This window comes from Electrona antarctica (genome assembly GCF_951216825.1).
Source record: "Electrona antarctica genome assembly, chromosome: 2".
Taxonomy (NCBI): Eukaryota; Metazoa; Chordata; class Actinopteri; order Myctophiformes; family Myctophidae; genus Electrona; species Electrona antarctica.
In genome coordinates, this window is record NC_136807.1 from 50,653,819 (window position 1) to 50,680,458 (window position 26,640).

Below are 26,640 nucleotides of genomic sequence, written 5' to 3' on the forward strand. Positions count from 1 at the left end.
AAACAAGAACATTTACAGCAATGATTTTACATACATGACATGGACACAAAGTACAAGAGATATAATACACAAACACATGTGTGATGTGTGATCAATGTAGTGTGGGGTGTTGTATGGTGTGTAAATCAAAGCATAAAGTCAAACAAACAAAAGGGTGCTGTCATCTGGAGGGGATTCCTCAGAATGGCTGCCACCAACTCATTTATAGAGCTCCAGGGAGCAGTGATCAGGTGCTCCCAATGCACCTATCATTGGGGACGATGGGAACCTTGGCCGACGCCTACACATAGATCTGTGAGGGGGAACACATAGATAGGGGAGTACCGGTACAAAGGGACATAGACAACACAGGCCCTGCAGGCCAGGCCAAAGGGGATGTGACATACCATAAACTGATGTATTGAGATCTAGCAGTTTTGTCAAATACAGAGGTAGTTCACCAAGTAGTGCTTTATACGTGAACAGGGTAGCATGTTGTTTCCTTCTAAGAGCCAGAGAAGACCATTCTACTGAGGTGTATAGTGCACAGTGATGTGTTCTGAAACCTGCTCTTGTAATAAAGCGGAGTGCATAGATTGCGTCCAATGGTTTTAGAATGCTGTCAGTGGCATGCATATACAAGATATCTCCATAGTCAAAAATTGGCATCATTGTTGTTTGTCTTATCCTTTTTCTATTTTCTTTAGAGAAACAATCTATTACGATAGAGGAAGCCAATTTTAGGTTTGTTTTTCTTTGTTAGATTTGCTCTAGGCCTATGTGTTTTAAAGCGCAAATAACATGCATTTTAAAACTGTTTTTAATATTTAATATCATATTGTCTATGTCCCTCAAACTTAATTCTAATGTTTGAGCCTCAATCACCACTCTGATATAACCAGTCCTTGTCTTTTCTTTCTGGACTTTGAAAGCAGTTTTAGCTGCAGTACCACAATGTCCTGAGGTGGCGGGGGGGGCTGATATGCAGATTATTTAATATTTGAGTCATTATAATACTGATGCTAGATAAAACCAGGCTTGTTTCCATTCCATGCCAGCTTGGAAAATCAACAATGGCGGACATTTTAAACAAAGTGGAAATGCAAATGTGGAACTGAAGACTGAAGAAGAGGTGGAATTATACAAAGTAGGGTGACATTGATGACATCACGATGAGGCCAAAATCAGTCGAGCTGTTCCTGAGAGCAATTTCCATTAAAGCACCCATATGATATGAAAGCCTGATTGTTCAAAATTGGTTATTTGTGGGGATAGAAAACACATATGGGAGCCCCAAAAACACAAAAGAAATAGAAAAAGTTGAATTTTATGTTATAGGTCCTTTAAAAGAAAGATCATCATCTAGCCAGATCCCTAGGCAATAAAAATCATAAAATAATGTAAAACAAATACATAACTTACATAACTTCACCCACAGGCAGAACATACAGGAATTTTAGCCAGTGTACCCTTAATCTTGATGTGTAACGTGAACAGCTCACTGAGGGGCTTGAAAGCGCTACAATGATACTGTTTGTCGACACATCCAGCCTTTTCATGAACTTAAACATTAGATTTCTTAGAAGTGCTTTAAAAGTCCTCACTCCAGCAGTGACAAACATCTGGCTAGCACTGCCCCCTCTGGGTTGTTTAAGAAGCATTCTCATGGCATATTATATGCAACGTGCAACCTGTGCATGCTAGATTTTTTATAACATGACCACAGGTGTGCAGTATAAAGCGGTGTGCAATATACCTTTAACAAGGACACTTTCACTTTAGTGGAACAATGACAAAACTTTCGGGCAATAGTGTTTGCTTGAGCGTACAACTTCCGACATTGTCTGTATATATCATCATCATCAGTCATTTGATCCGTAATAAAATGGCCACGATATTTCATTATTACTTATTCCAGACCTCAAGACTATTGTCTGATAGTTTAAATATAGGAAAGTTAAGGTGTTTGTCCTCTTTAGTTCTACATATTAGAACAGCGCTTTTGCTGGCAGTATATCTTATATCATGTTGCACACCATATTTAGAGCAAATGTCAAGGAGCTGTTGTAAAGCAGCACTACTGGCTTTATTGCTTAAGCTTATGTAGTCAATATTCATTGATTCACTGATATACAAAAATCCATTTGGAAAAAATGTTTCTCTGTTCCCAGGTCGAATATTGATATGCGATTAATTACAAAGCCTCTAATTAATTAGATTTTTTTTAATCGAGTCCCAGCTCTAATATAAATACAACTTGATTGAAAAACGAGGGCGAGGCTTGATTTCATAGGGTGTGCCAGATTGATTTCAGCCCAGGGAAGATGTTTACACTAGGAGGTGCTGAACGTTCAGTACACGCATGAGAAAACTGACACAGGCAATTAACCAGGATAAGGTGCTGATACTGTGATACAGCATATTTATTAAGCCTAGTAACAGAAATCTGTTTTGAATAAAAGTATTATTATTTCCCCCCTACTGTCCGAGGGGGGGCTGTGCCTGGGGGGAGGGGGTGCTCCAGCCCCCCCCAGCACCCCTACTTCCCTCAGCCATGTTTCAGACGTCACATTTATCAATGCTACAACCAAAATTACGCAAGGATCAGCTATTTACGATCACTTCATAAATGCTGTGCCAACGTGAGCGCACACCAAAACCCACCCTCGAATTTAAGGCAGAATTTACACTCCATTGATAAATGGGGGCCAATGTCCATTTGCTCAGGCACAATGATGTAAAATTCACCCATTCATTGTCAATGGGAATTTAATGTTTGTGTAGGACAAAGTTTGTGGACACACACACCAAAAGCTGAAATGGCACAATTATGCAACGATGCTAAAATTATAACAGGGGGGGGGGGGGGGGAAACATAAGGGCTCGTGTCCATTGTTGTGGTCCTTTTCAATGCATTAAGATATTTGAAGACATACAATAATATACACAACCCTATCTCACAGAATATAGTATATATGAACGTAATTTAAATTCCATAGATAGAGCCAAAAGTCAGTTCAAATGACACTGAAATTCCTCCCCATGGACAATGACGGATACAGTGTTCTTATGAAATGACAGACAGACAAGCTGGACTGCTCTTTAGTGTAGCTTTACTTGTGCAGAGAGCACGTTACAGAACATGGCAGGGCTTATCTAGGGTAAGGCAGAAGCAGGTAATCAATGCAAAACAATAACCAATTGCAGAACAAGCATTAAGCAACGTAACCAATCATTTCACCGCTGTATGAGTCCTCATGTGTGTTTTTACATCACGTTTGTAACGAAAGCCTTTACTACAAACTGTACATGTGAACGGCTTTTCCCCTGTATGAGTCCTCATGTGTTTTTTTTAGATCACCGTTGTCACGAAAGCCTTTGTTACATACTGTACAGGTGAACGGCTTCTCCCCTGTATGAGTCCTCATGTGCGCCTTCAGATTACCCTTTAGATTAAACAGTTTGTCACAGACTGTACAAGTGAACGGCTTTTCCCCTGTATGAGTAATCCTGTGTTTAGTTGTCACTAAAGCCTTTGCTACAAACTGTGCAAGTGAATGGTTTTTCCCCCGTATGAATCCTCATGTGGGTTTTTAGAGCACCGTTGTCACAAAAGCCTTTGCTACAAACTGTGCAAGTGAATGGATTTTCCCCTGTATGAATTACCATGTGTCTTTTGAGATCACGTTTGCTAAAAAAGCCTTTGCTACAAACTGCACAAGTGAACGGCTTTTCCCCTGTATGCGTTCTCATGTGTATTTTGAGATCTTTGTTCCGCATATAGCTTTTGCTACAAACTGTGCAAGTGTACACATTTTCCCCTGTATGAGTCCTCATGTGCGTCTTCAGATTAACCTTTTGATAAAACATTTTGTCACAGACTGTACAACTAAAACTCAGTTTTTCCCCTGTATGAATTACCATGTGTCTTTTGAGATCACGTTTGCTACAAAAGCCTTTGCTACAAACTGTACAAGTTGTACAAGGCTTTTCACCTGTATGAGTTCTCAAGTGTACTTTTAGATAACCTTTGCCACAAAAGCTTTTGGTACAAACTGTGAACGGATTGTGACTCTTCAGACTACTCATTTGATTAAACAGTTTGTCACAGACTGTACAACTTAAACTTTTCTCCCCTGTGTGAATTATCATGTGCACGTTCAGATTTCCCTTGTGATTAAACGTTTTACAACACACTGCACAACTATAACTTTTCTTCCCAGTGTGACTCTGCTTGGAGTGAGTTTCTTTCGATGGTTTCAGTTTCCGGGACATCTTATTGCTCAAAGACAATCTCTGTCCTGCTTGTGTTATCATGTATTCAATTGAGGTGCTGGCTACAGGCTCTGTGTCTCTGTTCTCACCATCATCATCAATTTCACTTTTCACTGCTAGTAATGTCATCATTGGCCTATCAACCTCTTCTGGTCTTTGAAGTAGCTCCTCCTGCTCATCTTTAATGTGTGGAGGCTCTGGTTCCTCCTGGACCAGCCTGGAGCTCCTCTCCTCTTCAGAGGAAACCTCCTCTTTACACACAGGGAGGTGCAGGACAGCTAGGGAAAACACAGGGAGGTGCAGGACGTCTAGGGAAAAGATACAATAAGAGAACGGTAAAGGTTTGAACTTTACTTTTCTTTCTCTCCTCAGTGCACGCACTCACGCACGCACACACAGTTCTCAACAACGGAAAATAAAGTATGCACACATCAGTTAACTGAACCCTAGTCCAGTTCATGGTACATTCAGATTGATCCAGGAGTCCACGCAACGATGCAATCACATTGTTAATGTTAAAACCGAATACCAAACAATATAGTTTAGACTTATGCTAGGTTATTGGTTTACCTACAGTATGATCCTAGATAATGGAGGCACTCCATTGTCAATTTCAATTTCAATTCAAAGGAGCTTTATTGGCATGAGAAAACAAACGTATACATTGCCAAAGCAAGTGTCACAAATACAATGCAATAAAAACAGTTGAAAATGGGGAAAGTATATACCCTATTGGTCTGAATATAAGACTTTTTCCAATGCAAATGTCTTAAATAACAGGGTCGTATTATAATCGGGTACTAGACTATTTGACATTCAATGTTCTTTTTCCACAAATGAGTCTTGAAAAATGGGGGTCGTCTTATAATCAGAGTCGTCTTATATTCGGTACAATACGGTATACAGTTGGAGGGGGTACAGCATTTTGTAAACAGAGCTATGTCACATTGCATCGTTATATACATTTTAATAACAGGGCATAAAGCTTTTTTTTTTTAAACAAATAGAAATGATTTGCTAAATGGCAGCATTTTTTTTCTCAGGACTATTTAAATAGTATACAGTAAAAAACTTGGTACTGAATAGATGGTAGTCCTTAGGGTGGTTGTATTCCATTGGCTATCCTTCTTTTGTAACAACAGTTCACAAATCTTGCTGCTGTTTGCACATTGTTGTATTTCTCCCAATAGGTATGAGTTTTTTGTCATTGGTCAGTTTCAAACTCACGTATACCATGTATAGAAACTCACGAATACCATGTAGAGACAATGGTGTGTGTGTGTGTGTGTGTGTGTAATCTGTGGGAAGTATGTCTCTGATGCCTTGGTATGTGTGTAGCTCTGTTTCCACCACATTATGTGTGCAGTGAGTGCATAGTCTGTCTTCCCCTCGTCTCTATAGACAAATTCAGAAACGGGTTTCATGGTCGCAGCTTACATATTTCCTGTAGGCGGAGCCGCCATAGCTGCGGTTTAAACCCGCACATATTCTACTACAGTTAATGGTAGAGTGACTGATGTTAATCGGCTCAAACTTTACTCTTTGCTGTATAAAGTACAGCAGCCTTGTGTTCATACAACAGAAAGATTGGGTATTGGGTAAGACTGGCATTATGTATCTTTCAGGACCTTTCACTGCTTCATCTCAACCATTACTCTATGGCTCTGGTCTCAGCAACGGCGGTGTATTTTTTGACATTCCGTTTTTCTCCAAAGTGGAATGTTGCCACTACTGTTGGAGCAGCCATAAACTACACAGATTCATCCCGATGTTCTGGGCATCTTTGTAAAGTTAGTGTTAGTAAAAAGCAGGTAAAAGAGTAAAGTTTGAGCAGACTAACATCAGTCACTCTACCATTCACTGTAGTAGAAGAGGTGCGGGTTTAAACCGCAGCTATGGCGGCTCCGCCTACAGGAAATACGTAAGCTGCGACCATGAGACCCGTTTCTGAATTAGTCTATACATGGTATTCCTGGCGACGCCACCCATGTCCGGTCTGGCGTATTATCTGAGTGTGACTGTTCACTCAACCACCGCCAGGGGGTGCTAGCGATAGTTCAGCAACCACCATTCTATAGTGTTAGGCTTATGCTAGGTTATTGGTTTACCTACAGTATGATCCTAGATAACTGAGGCACTCCATTGTCTCTATACATGGTATTCCTGGCCACGCTCCCCCCCCATTTCCGGCCTGGCGTCTTTTCTCATAATCTTACTTTCTCACGCTGTCACATCTCATCTCTCTCTAGAAGCGTTTATATTCCAAACGAGCGCTTAATGGTTAGGTCAGAAATGAGTACAGAACATTGCCGTTGTGATCAAAACCATAGAGAGCGCTACATTTACTTATGAGCAAATCGGCCTGTAAATAAGGAAGTGAACGGCAGTGCGCATGCATGAAACACAAGGACATCGCTGAAGAAGGAATGGCAAAAAAAAAGAAAGAAAAAACTGTAATTATAATATGGTTTGATATCAATAAAAAGGACCTAAAGACACATACATGGTTTTGATTCTAAAGACGAGTATACACGTCCTAGGTGTTAACACTTTGAGTGCCACCTAGTGGACGAAAGTGGTGGTGCTTGGGTACCAACGGATCATTATCTGTTTCAATATGACGCTCGTCCAGGTTTTGGCTTCCATCTTGGATGTGAAATCATTCGCGTTAACAGATTCCATCCATACGACGTCTGGAAACGTCATCATCATTTTTCGACCGCGGTCGAGATCATAGATTTCACAATGCCACACCAGACTTTCCGGTCCTTCATTGCTATCCCCAGTTCCTGCTTACTGATGCATGTGTCCCTAGCGATGACATCAGGGAACAACAGTTTTCTACCTCTGGTCTGCTTTGAGGCAGGACTCCAGAGAAGAAGGGAAGATATAACCTCATTGTCAGCTCTGTAGCAGTGGCCGGCAAACGGTGTTCTCCTGGACCGGACTAGTGAAGAAACACGGGGCAGGTTGCCCTATATTAGATTAGTCGATGGGTGGCTCTTCCAAGACAGATTTTGTGCTCTCATTAGAAGGTGTAAGTGCCATCCAACCGTTTCTCTAGTTTCTTTGAAAGTGTCCATGTCTCGGAGCCATAGAGTAGAATCGGCTCAACGGTCGTCCTACATTTTTTTACTTTTAACATCTTACTAAACTGGGATGACCAGATCTTATGCATGTCATTGCAGGCTAACCGGGCCATACCCTTCCTAGTTTGAAAGTCCTTTTGGGAAGAAGATATATATGAACCCAAATAATTGTAGTCATCAACCTGTTTCAGAGGAGTGTTGTTATAATGTGGTTGTGAGGAAGACTCTCACTTCTATTCATATCAGGAGGAGGGAGAGTTGGTCATTGGACATTTAGTCTCCATATATGGGGATATTCGACTAGGATAGGGGAGGGGGGGGGGGGGGGGAAAGCGGTCCATGTTCTGATTGGGGGGAAGGAGGGGGGAGAACAGTCCATGACCATTTTGGGGAGGGGGGTTGGGTGGGGCTAGAGGGAGGGGGGAGGGATAGGGACAATGGAGGACATGGGGGGGGTGTGGAGTTGTGGGCTTGGTGGGGGCAACCTACTCGTAACCTATCTAAGATAATGATATTAAAAAAAGATTGTTTGATTCAATTATAGAATCAGAACATATATGAACATATACACTTTTTAAAGGTATACTCAGTGATTTCACTTAATTCAAATATCACTTATTTTTTCTTATTTTTTGGATAATCCTCCCTACTATAAAGTGTGCAGACCATATAAGGAGTTCCTCCCTGTCCCCAGTGAGCCCCTGGGGTAAAAAAAAACCTAGTTTCGGTTTGGGCTTTGGGTGGCAAAGCCTTCATCCAATCAGGATAAGAGGGGCCTTCCTCCAATCATGATCGAGTGGGGCGGGCCTTAGTGCACCTGCTGTTGGTCTGTTGTACTTTCCCCACTGTAGAGTGTGTGCATGTGCACATCTTGTTACCATGGCGGACTGTTTTTTTTTCTCCAAATCATCCAAATCACTGAATGCTCCTTTAAATGTAAAACCATTTGCATCATTGATAAGAACATGTTTTAAGAAAGACACATTTGAATGTTGACAAAGACCTTTATTTACAACAAGACTTGGAGACCATGTTGGAGTCTTCCAATGAAAATGTCATTGCCCTTTACAGAGAAATGAACACCATCCCTTAAAAACAGGTCTTTGTGGTGACTGCAAATGTCTTTGTGCATTATCACTGCCCCATTCTTGTTCTCCAGAAATTGTGCCACCTTGCAATTCACCCAAATGCGGGTTTTATTGATTTGTTGGGCACTCCTGACACTTCTCCAGTTGCATCTGGCAGCTATGCCAGAAAACACAATTTTTGTGTCAGGACACATCTCCTGAATGAGGCGCAAATCCCGCTTCATCATATTGAACAGGGACAAGCGTGGAACTGCTCCCAAATCATTCCCACCGACATGCAGAACCAGGAGGTTAGGAGGGTGCTGTGCACGGAGTTCCTGTTTCATCTTTGGGAGCACGTTTCCCCAGCGCATCCCACCTTTACCCATCCAATGTATCTCTGCTGGCAGGTGAAGGTTTGGCCCAAGTGTATCACATGCTCGGGGGTAAGCCCGAGCAATTAGGCTGGACCCCACAATCCAGATAGATTTGGCTGTTAACACAAAGACAACAGACATATGCAATAAGATTAGTACAAATTACATGTTTCAATTCAATTCATAATTGAATATAACTTTATCTTTTTCTTCTAATAACTGGATTATTATACTTCAATAAACATATTATTTAAAAATAAACATTTAGTTTTCCTATGATCCTATATTTGAGCCTATTTACATAATGTAGGCTACATCATAAAGACTATTTGAATGTTACAAAACTTACATTTTTCTGGCCCATGTGCAACATCTTCAGACGATGTACTCTGTGCTGTCAAATATGTCTAGTACGACTATCCCTATGTTTGGCCCGGGTTGACCTAATGCTGATATCAGTTCGATATGGTAGAACCCATATATGGATCTTATTGGCTCAGTCATCCTGACAAAGCCTAATCGGATAATATATAATAGAGGTCTGCTCAAGGCAGAAGGGAGAAGTCGAAGCATTCTGGTTTAAGTTCTAGTTGAACACCACTGCGGTGGGTTCTAACCTGAGTAACCAGCAATAGAGCTTTGAGCTATTTCATAGTGGTTATTGTTTTGAATTTGCATATATTTACGTATTCAGTTCAGAATACGTTCAGAAACGTCATTGGGGATTCCAACATACAGGTTGCTAGGACGTGTACACACGTCTGACTTCTGACCTGGTCTGCAGACAGACACCTATTTACTCCCGCAAAATGGCGAATGTCAAAATTATGGTTGCAGCTAACGCGATTAATCGCCTTCCACAAAGTGGCCTTGCTTATCTTGGCACCCATGGCCCTGTCCGTATGAGAATTGGTGGCTTGGACCCGCTGAACCACACTGCCCAGGATCTCTGGGAGATGGTGGAGATGACAGCATATGAGAGACGCCACGGACAAAGCCAACTCTTGTCGTGACAAATCATGACAATAAACACAATGTTTTGGCCCAAACAAAGAATTAGAAAAAAACGGCAGGTTACAACACTTTTTGTTGTTTTTCTTCTTTGTAATTATTTGTTTGGTCCAAAATATTGTGTTTGTTGTCATGATTTGTCACGACTCAAGTTGGCTTCGTACGACGCTTAAAAGGTCTTTAAATAAATACTTTTTGAAATGTCTATGGGAAAAATGCATTGGGATTCATTTCCTGGGCCTGGCGTCGTCATGAAAGGGGGCGGGACTGCGACGCTCTATTGTGGAATCAATTTAGGGTTGGTATGGTCCGTTGGAGGGGCTTAGCCTATATAAGTAGGGAGACTTCCCACTGCCAGTCAGTCAAAGCAGGACTGCAGAGGTGTGAGGACCGAGGGCCAATCTGCCCAGTTTCTTGTTGTAAATAGCATATTTGTTTGCTGGGAACCACTTGTTTTGCTCTGGACACTTGCATACAAAAGGTGAATAAAACGATTGATTACATCAACTGACTGCCTTGATATTTTCAACATTTGGAACCTTTTTGAGTATTTTGAGGACTAATTCCAAGTGCCTGTGGCCCACACTACCCTCACTCAGGAGACGGAGTGTGACAATCTCGTTCAAAATATGAACGCGAGGGATCATCGAGCGATTTGATTTTATCAATAGCAAGGTATGCAAAAATATGTCTCCCGATTTTTGCCCTCTTTTACAGAAAGGCATAATCTTACTTTCTCACACTGTTACATCTCATCTCTCTCTAGAAGCGTTTATATTCCAAACGAGCGCTTAATGGTTAGGTCAGAAATGAGTACAGAACATTGCCATTGTGATCAAAACCATAGAGAGCGCCGTAGATTTACTTATGAGCAACTCGGCCCGTAAACAAGGAAGTGAACGGCAGTGTGCATGTGTGAAACACAAGGAGATTGCTGAAGAAGGTAAGTTCTCACCATCACCATTTTCACGTTTCACTGCTAATAATGTCAGCATTGGCCTATCAACCTCTTCTGGTCTTTGAAGTAGCTCCTCCTGCTCCTCTTTAATGTGTGGAGGCTCTGGTTCCTCCTTGACCAGACTGGAGCTCCTCTCCTCTTCAGAGGAAACCTCCTCTTTACACACAGGGAGGTGCTGGACGTCTAGGGAAAAGATACAATGAGAGAACGGTAAAGGTTTGAACTTTATACACACACACACACACACCATTGTCTCTATACATGGTATTCCTGGCCACGCCCCCCCATTTCCGGGCTTGCGTCATTTCTCAGAGTGTGAATGTTAGTGTTCCGTTTGTCGTCTCGCTCTATAGATTCTCATACTTGATCAGACGTGTTTGTTTTACTTTGTAAATTGTAACTGATTAATAATGCAACAAACCGTTTGAGCACAGGTAGAGAGCATATTATGCGTTTGGGGATGTTGTTGAAAGTAATGATATTTCATCAGCTTGATACCCAAGCGTATTTTTATTTTTATATAATATTTATCCCATGATTTTGTAACCCATTTTTCACCCCTGTGTCAATTATCTAATGTGATCCTGGGTTCTACACGCGCTCCGCCAGCCTAGTCCCCATATATGGGGGACATGGGGAGAGCAACGGACTTGAACTCATGCTTCCTTCATGCATGAGTGTCCAAGTTGCTCCTTTGCACCTGACAGGGGGAGTTTCCCTTCCACATAGCGCGTGGAAGGAACACGTTATTCCAACCAGTTCCTTTCCCCTCCATCAGGCGTCCCGGCTGGCCAGGGGGAGGCAGTTTAGAGACCAGGATTTGTTTTTTTTGTGAGGGTACCTACCCTAGGGGACACGGGGAGAACATGCAAACTCCACACAGAAGGGCCCTTTCACCAACCCCACCTCGGGTATGGGCACTGATGACGCGGAGGAGGAAACACGCCGCCAGCACCCACAGCGTCCCGAGCGGGAATCGAACCCAGGACCTTCTAGCTGTGAGGCGACAGCACTACCAACTGTGCCACCGTGCCTGATCACTTGACGGTAAAATGTGAAAGCTGAATAAATAATATTCTAAAATAAAGGTATTAATATAAAGCTGGAAATGAGTACAAGAAATGAGTTTTACCTCCAATGCCTTATCAGTTTCTCCATGGAAACAGTTGGTTTTGTGCTAATATACAAATGCAACAGCTTTATGTATTTGAAGCATGATTTGAAGGCAAGTGTTGAACCGAATCAGTAAATGAATGACTCCTAGCAAACATGACACACTCAATACTCAGTTTTCTGTTCATAATATATCCACTATAGTCTATATCATGCAGCGGTGTCGAGTCCGGGAGTGCTTGAGGGCTGAAGCACCCACTGACACAATAGGTAGCCAAATAAGCACCCACTGACCGAAGGCTGAAGCTCCCCTCCCCCTGGTCATTTTGTCACATAGGCACACACCTTTACGGGGGGGGGGGGGGTGCTTGGGCCACTGGGGGGGTGGGCGAACAGGTATTCAAATGCTAATAAGGTGGCTTTTGTTCTGCTATAAACTATAAATGCATGTTGCACTGCAGTACAGTACAGGCTTTATTTCCATTCGACTACGATGAAGCCACCTCCAGCCAAGAAGAGACTCGTCCAGTCGACGCTACAATTCGGCGGCGCCGCCACCGCCGCCACGACTCCAGCGCCCGCCGACAAGACCCCGGTGCCGGTGCCCGCCGGCGCCCACCGACAACGATGCTGCCGAGGTGGACAGCACTGTCAGTGCCAACACAACGGCTCAATGTTCGTTGGCTTAATGTGTTCGTGTACCACTGTGTTCATTAGCAAACTGTAAATAAAGTACCAAACGAAAAGGAAACAGTTTTTTGGCACCCACTGCCGTTATAAGAACTCTCCACGGTTGATATCATGTAGGCTATACGTTTCATCTTAACGATAATTTAACTCTTGAGAGTGTAAAATTAAACCAAATGGTTTGGCCAAAAGGCAATATGGTTTGAAGGCAATAGAAAGTATATTACATTCATTCAAAGCATCATAATTGGGAAAATCGCCTCATTCATTGCCTCAATAACACAATATACATGCGGTACAACATCGGAAACTTAATTATTTAATTATATTATGTTGTCATAAGAAGTGAAAATAACTTTTACTTATTACTTATTAATAATGTAAATAGATCGTATAGCTACAGGCTAACTAGCCATATAGCTGCAGTTACCTGGCTTATTATTGCTAGTTGTAAGATATTGTTGATCTCTCTCGGGAGTTCTCTCATATCTGGATCACAGTTTAGAACATGTTATTAAGGATGGTTAAATAGTATTAACTAGATAGTAGGCCTATATAGCTACTTTTGATAGCACAGCAAGATCCTCGCACAGCACTAGCTTCTGAAAATCAGCGTCACTCGTTCAGGAGTCTCTAGCTATTTTTTACACTGTACAGCCATACACGACACAATATGCTCTATGTGTTATACTATCTAATAGTTCTATGTGTCTAAGGGCAGCCGAAAGAAAGTGGCGCAAGACAAAGCTACCAGATGACCTTTTCCACTTTCACTCACTCCTCTCTGCCTTCGCCCTCTCACTAACCACTGCTAAAACCTCTTTCTACCACACCAAAATCCAATCCTGTACTTCTAACCCAAGGAAGCTCTTCTCCACTTTCTCCTCCCTCCTTAAGCCCCCTCCCCCCACTCAACCTTCATCCCTCACTGCTGATGTATTTGTCAACTACTTCGAGAAGAAGGTTGATGATATCAGCAGCTCCTTCCCCCCCTCCCCCATAAAGTGGCATCTGACTCAACCAACACTAACCCCAACATACCATGCATGTCCTCCTTCTCTCCTCTTTCCCCAGACGAGGTTCTACAACTAGTGACATCCACTAGACCTACCACCTGTCCTCTAGACCCTGTCCCGTCTCCAATCTTCCAGACCATCGCTCCTGATCTGCTCCCCTTCATCACCTCCATCATCAACACCTCAGTAACCTCAGGCTGCGTCCCATCTGCCCTCAAGTCAGCCAGAGTAACACCACTCCTCAAGAAACCAACCCTTGACCCCTCAGATGTCAACCTGAACAACCTGCTGGATCCCAACCAGTCTGGATTCAAAAAGGCCCACTCCACATAAACTGCCCTGCTGGCAGTCACAGAAGCACTACATGCTGCCCAGGCTGCTTCCCACTCTGCAGTCCTGATTCTCCTAGACCTATCAGCAGCATTTGACACAGTGAACCACCAGCTGCTCCTAGACACCCTTGCGGATCTAGGCATCGGTGGGATGGCACTAAAGTGGTTCTCCTCCTACCTCACCGGCCGGACCTACCAGGTTTCCTGGAAAGGTCTGCTATCATCCCCCCGAACCCTCCAAACTGGGGTCCCACAGGGATCTGTACTTGGTCCCCTCCTTTTTCACTGTACACTAAATCCCTTGGCACTATCATCTCTGCTCACAATATATCCTATCACTGCTATGCCGATGACACACAACTGTTTCTATCCTTCCCCCCCTCTGCCACTCAGGTGGAAGAGCGCATCACTGCATGCCTGGCTGACATCTCACAGTGGATGTCCTCCAACCACCTCAAGCTGAACCCAGACAAGACTGAGCTTCTCTTCTTCCCAGCTAAGTCCTGCCCTATGCGGGAGCTAACTATTTCCGTAGACAACGCCCTGGTAACGTCTGTCCCAACAGCCAGGAACCTTGGTGTTGTCCTGGACAGTCAGCTCTCGTTCAAAACTCACATCACAGCTGTCACTCGATCCTGTAGGTTCACACTCTATAACATACGACGAATTAGACCGTTCCTCACCCAGGAATCAGCCCAGCTCCTAATCCAGACAACAGTCTTGTCAAAACTCGACTATTGTAACTCCCTCCTTACTGGCCTACCGGCATGTGCACTTAAGCCTCTCCAACTGATCCAAAATGCCGCAGCTCGCTTGGTCTTCAACCAGCCAAAATTCTCACATGTCTCCCCCGTGCTCCGCTCCCTCCACTGGCTCCCGGTCGCTGCCCGCACAGAATACAAAACTCTGATGCTGGCATTCAAAGCAACCAAAGGTATGGCTCCCTCATATCTTGCAAGTATGATTGAACCCTACAAACCCTCCCGCGCACTCAGATCAGCCAACGCAGGGAAGCTGGAAGTACCCTCACAAAAAACGCCGGGACAACGCTCCACACGTCCCAAACTCTTCTCCCTTCTGGCTCCAAAACTGTGGAATGCACTTCCCGTTGCAGTCAGAACTGCAGCATCACTCCCAATCTTCCGCCGTAGTCTGAAAACCCACCTTTTCAGACTCCATCATGGCCCATAGCACTTACCCTACCCCCTTAGATAGCATTTCTGTAGACTTAGATATCATTTGATAGCATGTTATGTAGACAGCACTATAATTGCATTGTATGTAGTCATAGCACATCGAAGTACATATGTATAGCATAGTATAGTATATATGTATAGCTTCATTATATAGATATTCCACTGTTACTTTCTTAGCTTATGGTACGCATGTTTCATGATAAATGCTTTTTATGTGATGTATTCCCATGCTTTTTTGTTCTTGCTTAATGTAAGTCGCTCTGGATCAAGAGCGTCTGCTAAATGCCTCAATTGTAAATTGTTGTTACGTTAGCTCCATTGCCTTAGAGCAGAGGTTCCCAACCGCCGGTCCGCGGGAGATGTGTCACTGGTACGCGAGAAGGGAATCCCAAGTTTTCCCATCGTATACAAAATCCATTTGAAAACATGACGAGAAAAAATAGGGGACAAACACCAGACCTTAGAACTATTAGTGCCAGTGGGCAGCGGATTGGCCCATTTTGCTGTTGCACGTAGAGCGCAACCCTCAATCACCCATTGGAATGCAAATGCATGCCTTTCAGGCAGCCTTTGTATCCTACTCGTCTCTTTGAAGACGCTTCTGATTGTGCGGGGGGTAGAGTTCTCATTTTCTGCCCGAACCCGACTCGGCCCGACATTTTCGGGCCGGGCCCAAAAGATTATGCTAATTAGTCGGGCCGGGGCGAGCCTCAGGCTCTGTGATTTTTCCTTTCTCTTTTTGTCCTTTTTTCAAGAATGTTATAATAAAAATAGCAATTATGTTATTTGTGTAATGTGTAGGCTATAGCCTACAAGTATGTATTTATTATAAAGAGGGCTGCGCTATGGCGATTCACTTAATAAGCCTATCTCACAGAATTACCCCGCCCCCCCTTAATACGCCCCCTTTCGGGGTTAGTGGTGATAGCGTGACGTCACTCCATAGACGCTACATGTTAACAGAGGTAATTTAAGAAGTCTACAACTTTTGTTTTCTCAAGGTAAGGTTTGTTCTATCTGTTCGAGCTGATTTACCATGTTGTTTGCTTCATAATAATATTGGTCTGTCACATTTTTACATTAGAAAATGTACTTAGATTCTCCAGAGAAAAAAACGTGTAAATGCTAATGTTAATGACACCACTATTTACCGGAAGTGGGCGTGAAAAGCGGGCTGTGAGATAGGCCTATTGTGACAGGAGGAAGACGGAGGAGTGGAGGCGGGGGGCTTGGATTACTGACTGCGTGCAGGCATGAGCAGAGAGAAGTGAACGGTGGGGTGGTTGTTTATACCGCTGGCTGGCCTCTGGTTTGCGGCACACCAAATGAGCTTCAGTTTATATGCTAAATGTTTTATAAATCATATCACACGATAGCAACATGACGAAAACAGTTGCACTGAGCCATTTCGTTAAACCCAGCTGGCTGCGATGAATAACCTAATCATTAGGCCTAATAAACGTCATATAGTCACCAACCGATCCATATAATTCTGTAGTGTATGATGACCACGCAATTACGTTACAGTCCACTGCAGGCTACAGGCTATTTGTTTTACACAATGATTAGTATTATAACCGCCGTCCCTCTGTGTGGCGGCGTTCCTCGTTATATGTGCCCGATTTAAAATAACAGATCTCTAAGCTGGCGAGACACGCCATGAGCGGGTGTGTGGATGGTTTGTAAACTTTGTAGGCTATGTTTGTTCTTTTGGACACCGAATGGGGACGATACTTGGGGTCTTGGACATAGCTGCTTCACTTCAGAGGAAACTAAGGGGAGCTACTCACGACCACTGGAAATGGAATCCATTAGAATGATATGGAAATGGTACATTAACAGTCTAACGTGAGCTACATAAATCCTTTATTTCGGCGATAAGTCCATTGAACTCCGTTCTCACTCTCACACAGACACACACTGAACCACTGACGGCGCGCCGCTGCGATGGCCATGCATTAAAGTGGCGTTCTTTTCTTTTTTTTGTCGGGCTTTATCAGGCTTCGGGCCGAAAACGTATGTAAAGTTTTCTACATTACATAATTTCAGAAAAAGACAAGCCTAACCTTGAAGAAAATAATAATCATACTATCATTGTTGATATAACGCCATTTAGGTCAATGATATAATGTTGTGATATAATAATAACTAGAACTGCACTCTAGTGGAGGAGTTAGTGCAGAAAATTAAGCGGTTAACTTCAAGTCATGCTACAGAGGTCCCCTTTGGTATGGAAGTACCTTAGGGTCATAGGAAAAGTTTTATCCAAAGAGACGAATTGCTACACCCTTCATTTTGGAAATATTCACGTTTTTCAAAATGGCCGCCACCAATTACAGATATACAGCAGAACCAATATCTTTGCTTCTGTTAAAGCTATAATAATAAAATTGGTGTCAAAGTGTAATTTTTTGGGGTCAAGGATTCCAATTTGATAGGTTTCAAGGCAAAAAATCCCAATCATTTTCTCGTTACCATGACAACAGGGGTAAAATATGCAAATTTAATTTGAAAAAATATGTTTTAACAGGGTAACTTCCACCCCCTCATCCCCTAAAACTTTTATTTAGTTTTCCCTTTGGCATGGAAGTACCTTAGGGCAATAGGAAAGAAATTATCCAAAGAGACAAATAACATCACTCTTCATTTCTGAAATACATGCATTTTTTAAGATGGCCGCCGCCATATACAACAATACAGCATAGCCCATATTTTTGCTTCCGTTAGAGCTATGATAATAATATTGGTGTCAAAGTGTACAATTTTGGGGCCAAGTAATCCAATTCTATAGGTTTAAAGGCAAAAAAAACAATGCTTTTCTTGTTACCAAGGCAATAGGGGTGAAATATGCTAATTTAATTCGAAATAATACGTTTTAACAGGGTAACTTTCCACCCACTCATCCCCTAAATCTTTAATTTAGTTTTCCCTTTGGCATAGAAGTACCTTAGGGCAATCTAAAGAGACAAGTAAGATCACTCTTAATTTCTGAAATATATACATTTAAAAAATGGCCGGCACCATTCACAGCAATACCGCAGCTGCAGAACCAATATACTGTATTTGCTTCTGTTAAACTATAACTAAAAAATACATCGCATGGATGCACCTGGGACGTATCCTCAGTGATGTATCCTGAGGTCATCAGTGTTTCGGGTCTACCAACCTCATACCCCTCACTCAGGCGACCCAGCCGGGGTGATCAAGTCTCGACTTACGTCCCAGTAGCTACCCTCAATCAGTCCCACTAGGGCAAGACCAGGGCCACACAATCCGTTGGAACTACTCTAGAACTACTCTGCCAAGGCTGGGAGGTACGCTTCTGGCGCATGGAAGGACTAGGCTCTGTGGGTTGACTCCTGTCCAGGCCCCTCCTACGTCTCACCAGGTCCACTCCTGCTCTCACCAGGCCCAGGACCTGTGCATGCACCAGAGTCCCAGCACCAGACACTTCATTCAGGAGTGGTGGGCAATGGTTCCGCAGACTCCACCCGAGCGGGAAGGTGGTGCTGCGGGCTCCGCTTGCTGCTTGAATGGCCCTCCTAAAGGCCTCACCGAGGTGACCACCGTCTCTCCGGTGGTCACCAGACTATACCTGGTTGTCACATAGTCTAGTCACTATAAATTAAATAATATAAATTATTAAATAATATTGGACTCAAAGTGTACATTTATGGGGTCAATTAATCAAATTAAATAGGTTTCCAGACTAAAATAACAATGGTGGCAAAAAAAACTTCTTCATATGACTATTTACTCTGTGTTTCTGTCTGACTGTATATTTATCTTTCTGACTGCTATCACCTGAGAGTTACACCTGTTGTAAGAAGAACTTCTCACCCTATCTCTATAAGAGAGAGGCCGGCGCCGGCAACCCGTCTCATTTTGGCTGCTTATACAGTATATCCGCGATCTTATTCTTTCGGTCATGACCATAGGTGAGAGTAGAAACGAAGATTGCTCGGTAGACAGAGAGCTTTGCCTTTTGGCTAAGATCTATTTTTGTCACAACAGAGCTGTACAGCGACTGCAATACCACTACTGATGCTCCAATTATCTGGCTGATCTCCTGCTCTGTCCTCCCCTCACTCGTGAATAAGACTTAAACTCTTTCACCTAGGGCAAAGTATTGTTCCCTGCCCAGTATGCACAATTCAGCGGTTTCCTGGTCTCAGATTTGGAGATGCTGATCCTGATCCTAGCCACTGTGCACTCAACCAAAAAAGAATCCACTGAGAGTTGAAGGTCTCGGACAGATGGGTCCGGATAGGTGACAATGCGCAGCCCTGGCGGAAGCAAACCCCCACAGGAAACAAATCCAACTTACTGCCCAACACACGTGACAATGTTCTCGCTTTGGGTGTACAGAGATAGGATGGCCCTCTACAACAAATCCCTCAACCCATATTCCTGCAACCTGCATCTACAAAACACATGTAAACTGGATATGCCTACTCCCAGGCCTCTCCAGAATCTCTGAAAGAGTGAAGAGCTGGTCAGTTGTTCTACGGCCAGGACAGAATCCACATTACTCCTCTTGAATCTGAGGTTCGACTATCGGCCGGACCCTCCTTTCTAGTACCTTGGTGTACACCTTCCCAGGAAGACTGAGTAATGAGAGACCTCTATAATTGGCACACACTCTCTGGGCCCCGAGGGGTCGAAATGTCGAAAAGATGCACAGCGTTGAAAAGAGGAGTTAACGGGCAATTATGGGCACTTGCTCAAGTTTAGCGGGCATATAGTTAATATACGGTAATATACAGGTGTGATGGTACAATTCGGGAGTTTACCGGAGTTTGTTGGAAAGTTTAACGGGAGTTTCCGGCAATATACACATCCATATTCCATGCTTTTTGCGCAGTGATGTCTCAACCAAGCCCCTCAACACCCAGAGCCTTTAGTATTTATCGATGGATCTCATCAATCCCTGGGGCTTTGCCACTGTGGAGTTGCTTAACTGGCTGCTGACCTTCAGGCCTGTCGGCACCTTGCAACTGCTGGAGTCCCCCGGGTTAACATAGCCCGATAGGAGTCCTTCAGTCGGACAGCTTCCCTGGCCACCAGGGTGTTCGAAGACCTTCTGACCACAGCTCACAGCCGCAGCAATACAAGCTTTGAACATTGCCCATTCCCATTCAACGTCCCCAACTTCCACATGCAGGGATGCCAGAGAAGTCCTGCCGGAGGTGCCTCCTCCCAACGTCTCCAGTTCACCCGCGCTAGACGCTTGGGTTTGCCAAGTCTGTCCAGACTTCACCCTCACCACCAGATGGTGATCGGTTGACAGTTCAGCCCATCTCTTCACCCGAGTGTCCAGAACATACTGCCTCAGGTCAGCTGATACGATTTCAAAATCGATCATCTTAGGCCATAGGCTGCTCTGGTACCAAGTACACTTATGAGCATATGTTCGAACATGGTGTTTGTTATGGTCTGTCCATGACTAGCACAGAAATCCAATAACAAGCCACCACTCGGGTTCAGATCAGGGAGATTGTTACTCCCAATCACACCACTCCCATTGATTGATTGATTGATTGATTGACTAGGATTTGCAACCTCATTGTAATGACCCTAAAAATGTACATTTTGACAAGAACTGTACCATTATAGCTTTAATAGAAGCAAAGATCCATACCTTTGCTTCTGTTGTATTACTTCAAATGGTGGTGGCCATTTTTAAATGCATATATTTTAGAAATGAAGAGTGATCTTATTTGTCTTTTTGGATAATTTATTTTTATTGCCCTGCTAAGGTACTTCCATACCAAAGGGAAAAGTAAATAAATGTGTTAGGGGGGAGGGGGTATGTTACCCTGTTAAAACGTATTTTTCTAATGAAATGTGCATATTTCACCCCTGTTGTCATGGTAATGAGAAAACTATTGGATTGTTTAGTCTTGAAACCTATTTAATTGGATTCCTTGACGCAGAAATGTACACTTTGACACTAATTTTATCACTATAGCTCTTAAGCAAAGATATATATGCTGTATTGCTGTATATGGTGGCAGACATTTTTAAAAACACACATTTCTGAAATGAAGAGTGATCTTATTTGTATCTTTGGATAATTAAGGTACCTAAGGTACCATGATGAAATAGAAAACTAAATTAAAGTTTTATGGGGATGGGGAGGGGGTGGAAAGTTACCCTGTTAAAACGTATTTTGAATGACTTTGCATATTTTACCCCTGTTGTCATGGTAACGAGAAAAGGATCGTTTTTTGTGCCTTGAAACCTATAGAATTGGATTACTTGGCCCCAAAAATGTACACTTTGACACCAATATTATTATCATGGCTCTAACGGAAGCAAAGATATGGGCTATGCTGTATTGTTGTATATGGCGGCGGCCATTTTTAAAAATGCATATATTTCAGAAATGAAGAGTAATGTTATTTGTCTCTTTGTATCATTTTTCCTATTGCCCTAAGGTGCTTCCATGCCAAAGGGAAAACTAAATTAAAGTTTTAGGGGATCAGGGGGTGGAAAGTTACCCTGTTAAAACATTTTTTTGAATGAAATTTGCAAACTTTAACCCTGTTGTCATGGTAACGAGAAAATGATTGGGATTTTTTGTCTTGAATTGGATTCCTTGACCCTAAAAATGTACACTTTGACACCGATATTATTATTATAGCTCTAACAGAGGCAAAGATATGTGGTCTGGTCTAATAGTGGTTCATTGTCGGTGGCCATTTTGAAAAACGTGAATATTTCCGAAATGAAGGGTGTAGCAACTCGTCTCTTTGGATAAAACTTTTCCTATGACCCTAAGGTACTTCCATACCAAAGGGGACCTCTGTAGCATGACTTGAAGTTAAAAGTGTCTTAACTCCTCCACTACTCTGTCGAGTGCCTACTTGCTTGTTGCACACAAGTAGGCCATAAATTGCCTACTAGTGCGCAAGCAGAGCGTGTGTCGTGTAATTTGGAACCACATTTCATTAATATAGCATAAAATATCTGTTTTAAACTAAAAGTGTTACCCTGAGTCTCTCCTCATGGGTGAGAGGCTACAGGGCCAACAGGACAGACGCTTAGGCACCATTCACAGCTTGCACCCTATGGTAAATAGGTAGGCATACTTTGATCTAGCTTGTTGATCTAGCAGCACCTAAACTAGAGAGGTCTCTTGTTGTTCGATCTTCCTGTGACCACACCTAGTGACTTGGGACCATTTGGTTTGAGTGTCAAACGACTGTCTGCTTGAGCTATTCAAATGTGTATTGGGCTTGTATAAAATCTACTGAAATATCTGTCTGTGGGTCAGTGTTCTGAAGCCGTTTAGGCTGAAGGATGTAGGCTATGGGGCTCATAGGCCCATGGCTGTGAAGCTGTACTTTGTCTCTGCAATAAACTGGACTCGGAAACGCTCTTCATTTGCCTGTCTGCCTCCGACTTTATTCTGAGTACCTTTGCCTAAGTATTTAAGTCAAGTTTGTTTATGAGCTTTATAGAGAGGAAAAGCAGTCTCTGTTTACTACATTTACTTCACGTGCAAGTGCTGTAGACCACTACAAACTTTCAAATATTCTTCAAGGGCATAACTGCACGGTCAGCTTCCGTATGTCCGTATGACATCATATCACGTGCATTCTAAGGGACATTGGTACATATCTTCATGACGTCATGGGGCATATGCTTCGTAGCATGACGGAAAACATACCTGCAGCTTCGTGCCAGCATATGACGTCATAACATGTGCTGGCCCCCGGACATGCGCATCGTAGCACCTGACTGATAACATTACTTGCACGCTCTGCTTGCGCAAGTAATACACTTATTGTAAGTCGCTTTGGATAAAAGCGTCTGCTAAATGACTGTAATGTAATGTAATGTAATAATAATAATAATAACTAGAACTGCACTCTGGCCTACTAGTGCGCAAGCAGAGCGTGCAAGTACTGTCGACCGCTACGAACTTTCAAATCTCAACCTCTCTGTGAAAGAACATTTGCAATATTGAATTATTGCGAACGCAGTGAGCATTTACTATGAGACCCAGCAGATCACGTCTGTGTGTGTGTGTGTCTGTGTGTGTGTCTGTGTGTGTGTCACGCTGTAACACCACCCGCCCACCACCAGAGGGCGCAGCTGTATCACACACAAAAACACACACACACACATGCACGCACGCACGCACGCACACACACACGCACGCACGCACGCACGCACACACACACAAAAAACTTAACTTAAAAAAATACTTAACTTAAAAAAAAACTTAACTTAAAAAAAACGTAACTTAAAACAAAAACTTAAAAAGGAAAAACGCACACACACAAAAAACTTAACTTAAAAAAAAACTTAACTTAAAAAAAAACTTAACTTAAAAAAAAAACTTAAAAAGGAAAAACGCACACACAAAAAACTTAACTTAAAAAAAACTTAACTTAAAAAAAAACTTAACTTAAAAAAAAACTTAAAAAGGAAAAACGCACTAACAAAAAACTTAACTTAAAAAAAAAACTTAACTTAAAAAAAAACTTAAAAAGGAAAAACGCACACACACAAAACTTAACTTAAAAAAAAACTCAACTTAAAAAAAAACCTAAAAAAGAAACACGCACTCACGCACACATACACACACTAAAAAAATAACTTGAAAAAACATTTAATTTAAAAAAACGTAACTTAAAAAAAACCTTAAAAAGTACGTAATTTATTCTAATTGTTGTTATTGCAATTTACGAGCTGCGTTCGCTTCCCGCGTTTGCGCGTCTTACTTGTTAGGTTTAGCTATTTGCTGTGTAGTCCAGGAGGACTTCAACTATTTCCTGGGAGCATGACACCAATTTCTTGCCACGAAGGTTTGCTATATTAAGTCTATATTCAAACTCAGGAAATTCTTTTCTACATTTCTCACAGAGGTAATTTCCATCCTTAAGGTCAACAATCTTGTCTCTGCAGTCCTCATAGGGACATTCCTGGTATATTAACCTGTCCTTACGAATGTCCATGATTGTTGCCACGCTTATAGAGTCACACTGCACTGTTTGAATGTCCTGTATGTTATTGAAAGCCATCTTCCTATTTGATTCTATTATATTTAAGTATCTTCTTTGGGTTTATCTGTTAGACTTTGGGTTTATTTGACAACTCTTCAATGAACCTTGATTCGTTTCAACCTTGTAAATGATCGTAATTCATTTTAAACAAAACATTGACTGCTTACGTAATTAATAACAACCAATTAAGGTCGTTTTATGTGTATGTCGTGGCTGCGTATGACGTAATGAAGATATGTACCTTTGCCAGTGTATAACTGGCTCTCAATGATCACCTAATAAAAGATATGTTTCGGTGCCGGGTCGATTAAAGGAAATGCCTCTATGTATATGTAATTTGTAAGTTGATTAGCGGTATACTGTGGTTACTTGGGTTGTTGATGTCCTGTAGCAGCATACGACGTGATGAAAATATGTACCAATGTCAGGGTATAACTGGCTCCCAATAGTGACGTAATAAAGATATTCAGTTTCGGTATGTAGGCCTATATGTAATTTGTAAGTTGATTAGCGGTATACTGTGGTTACTTCATTCACAATCATTACGTCATACGCTACTACGGGACATACACATCAAACGATGGGACATACGCATCGTAGCACCGAAAAACATTACTTGCACGCTCTGCTTGCGCAAGTAATAATAATATAGTATTATAATTAAAGTGTATATATATATATATATATATATATATATATATATATATATATATATATATATATAATTAAAGGCCAGTCAGCTGTCTTCCATGTGAGAACGTTTCCATGTTTTGGTACGATTTTCCTGTTATAGTGCTCACTGCTGCTAGCCTTGTGATACCAAAGAACTGAGGGGACCACACGCACGCACACACCACAAGACACAAGTGCAAAACTGCAAACAATATTTGGGTTACCCACCCCAAAAGCTGGACATAGGAGGGGCTCAAAAATACATCATAAATCATGTGGGGACCCCTTTTGGGGTCTGGTACCACATATTGAGAACCAAATACATTAGGCCACATGAACACCATTGGCTAGGATTTTTATGTGACCATAATCTGATCTGTTTGATATGATTTAGTCAAATAAGGTTTTTTTTTTCTATGTAGTTAGTTGTAGAAACACCAGTGAAACACCACTGGATAACACACAACCATTGTTGTGTGTTATCCAGTTGTGTTTACTGGACACTTATGGGTCCATTTGGTTCTATTTACACTGGTAAACAGGTCTGTACTCACTTTGAAAGCTTTCTGGTAGGATAGGAGGCGGGGGAATAAATGCACAATCAATACAAACATAAATGAATATGCCTACCTACCGTTGGGGCTGAATGAATTATCTTCAATCTCTGAAGAATAGTCCTGCGTTGTAGACAATGGGACGTCGTTCACAGCTACAGAGCAGTTTTCATTGTTGTTGTTTGTCATCTTCAATGACCCACATTTTTCGTCTGTCTGTAGCGACATGTTAACTTACGCCTTAACAACGCCAACTTCAGATACTGTGAAATCTAATAAGGGTATAATAACTTTTAAATGTGGATGTAAAGCCGCGGTCTCGTTCCCTTCCTTTCTGCTTGTAATGTATTTTCTTTTGACCGTACGCGCGTTCCGTTGTTTACAATGAGCATATCCGGTCCCGACTATACCAGACTATGTAGGTCAGGGTAATGTTCTATCTTGTATCTTCATTTTCGTTCCACTGCACAAAATGCAGGGAACTAAACATAATATGTACATGATACATATATGTTATAAGGCTCGCATAAATAAAATAAAAACCGATGCGGTTGCAGCGTATTTAATTTATTTACGATTGAATTAGTGTTAGTACAACCCCCCTTCTTTTTGGAAATGGTAGCGACCCACGAGCCGAAGAAAGCCGAAGACAACCGAAGTGAACGCGGCTCCTTTAATCTCAGTATGAAACACAGCTGTGTCGAGGAGTGAATCCATCCATCCGGCAGAACCTTATATATATACTGTTGTTGGTGGAACAACTGTTGTTGGTGGAAGCCGGCGGATACGGAATCTGTGTGTGTGTGTGGACGTGAGACGGTGGAGGGAGGAGACCTGGAGGATTCGGGTGCTTCCGTCCATAGATATTAAGAAATAGATGCCTCATTTGCCGCTGCAGTTCATTGGAGCGACGTGTATCCCAATGAAGGCGGAAGTGCAGTGCTGAAGGCTTTTTTTTTTTTTTTTAAACAAATCTTTATAACAGTCATGACCGTATACATTACAATACAAAACAAGACAAACAAACAAACACAAACAACAAAGTTATTAACAATACAACATCAGAGCCAGGGGGATTAGATTACTAACAGAAAACATTAAAGAGTGAACACAAAGCAACAGTTCTCCGCAGCTTTATTATTTAGAAGTGCTGAAGGCATTTGCTGAAGGCGACTCCACAATTTACACAATTTAGGCATTTAGCAGACGCTCTTAATCCAGAGCGATTTACAATAAGCAAGAACAAAAAGCATGGGAATACATCACATATGTAAAAATGCATTTATCGCGAAACATG

At 42.3% G+C, this 26,640-nt stretch overlaps 1 long non-coding RNA gene across 1 annotated transcript; it reads right to left on the bottom strand.

Moving 5' to 3' along the window:
* Positions 1–3,487: 3,487 nt before the first annotated feature.
* Positions 3,488–25,689, bottom strand: LOC306940748. Its single transcript, XR_013792047.1, has 3 exons — positions 25,424–25,689; positions 10,754–10,939; positions 3,488–4,562 (listed from the first exon to the last, which is right to left on the bottom strand). It is a non-coding gene; the product is annotated as an uncharacterized lncRNA (long non-coding RNA).
* Between the last annotated feature and the right edge of the window lie 951 nt (positions 25,690–26,640).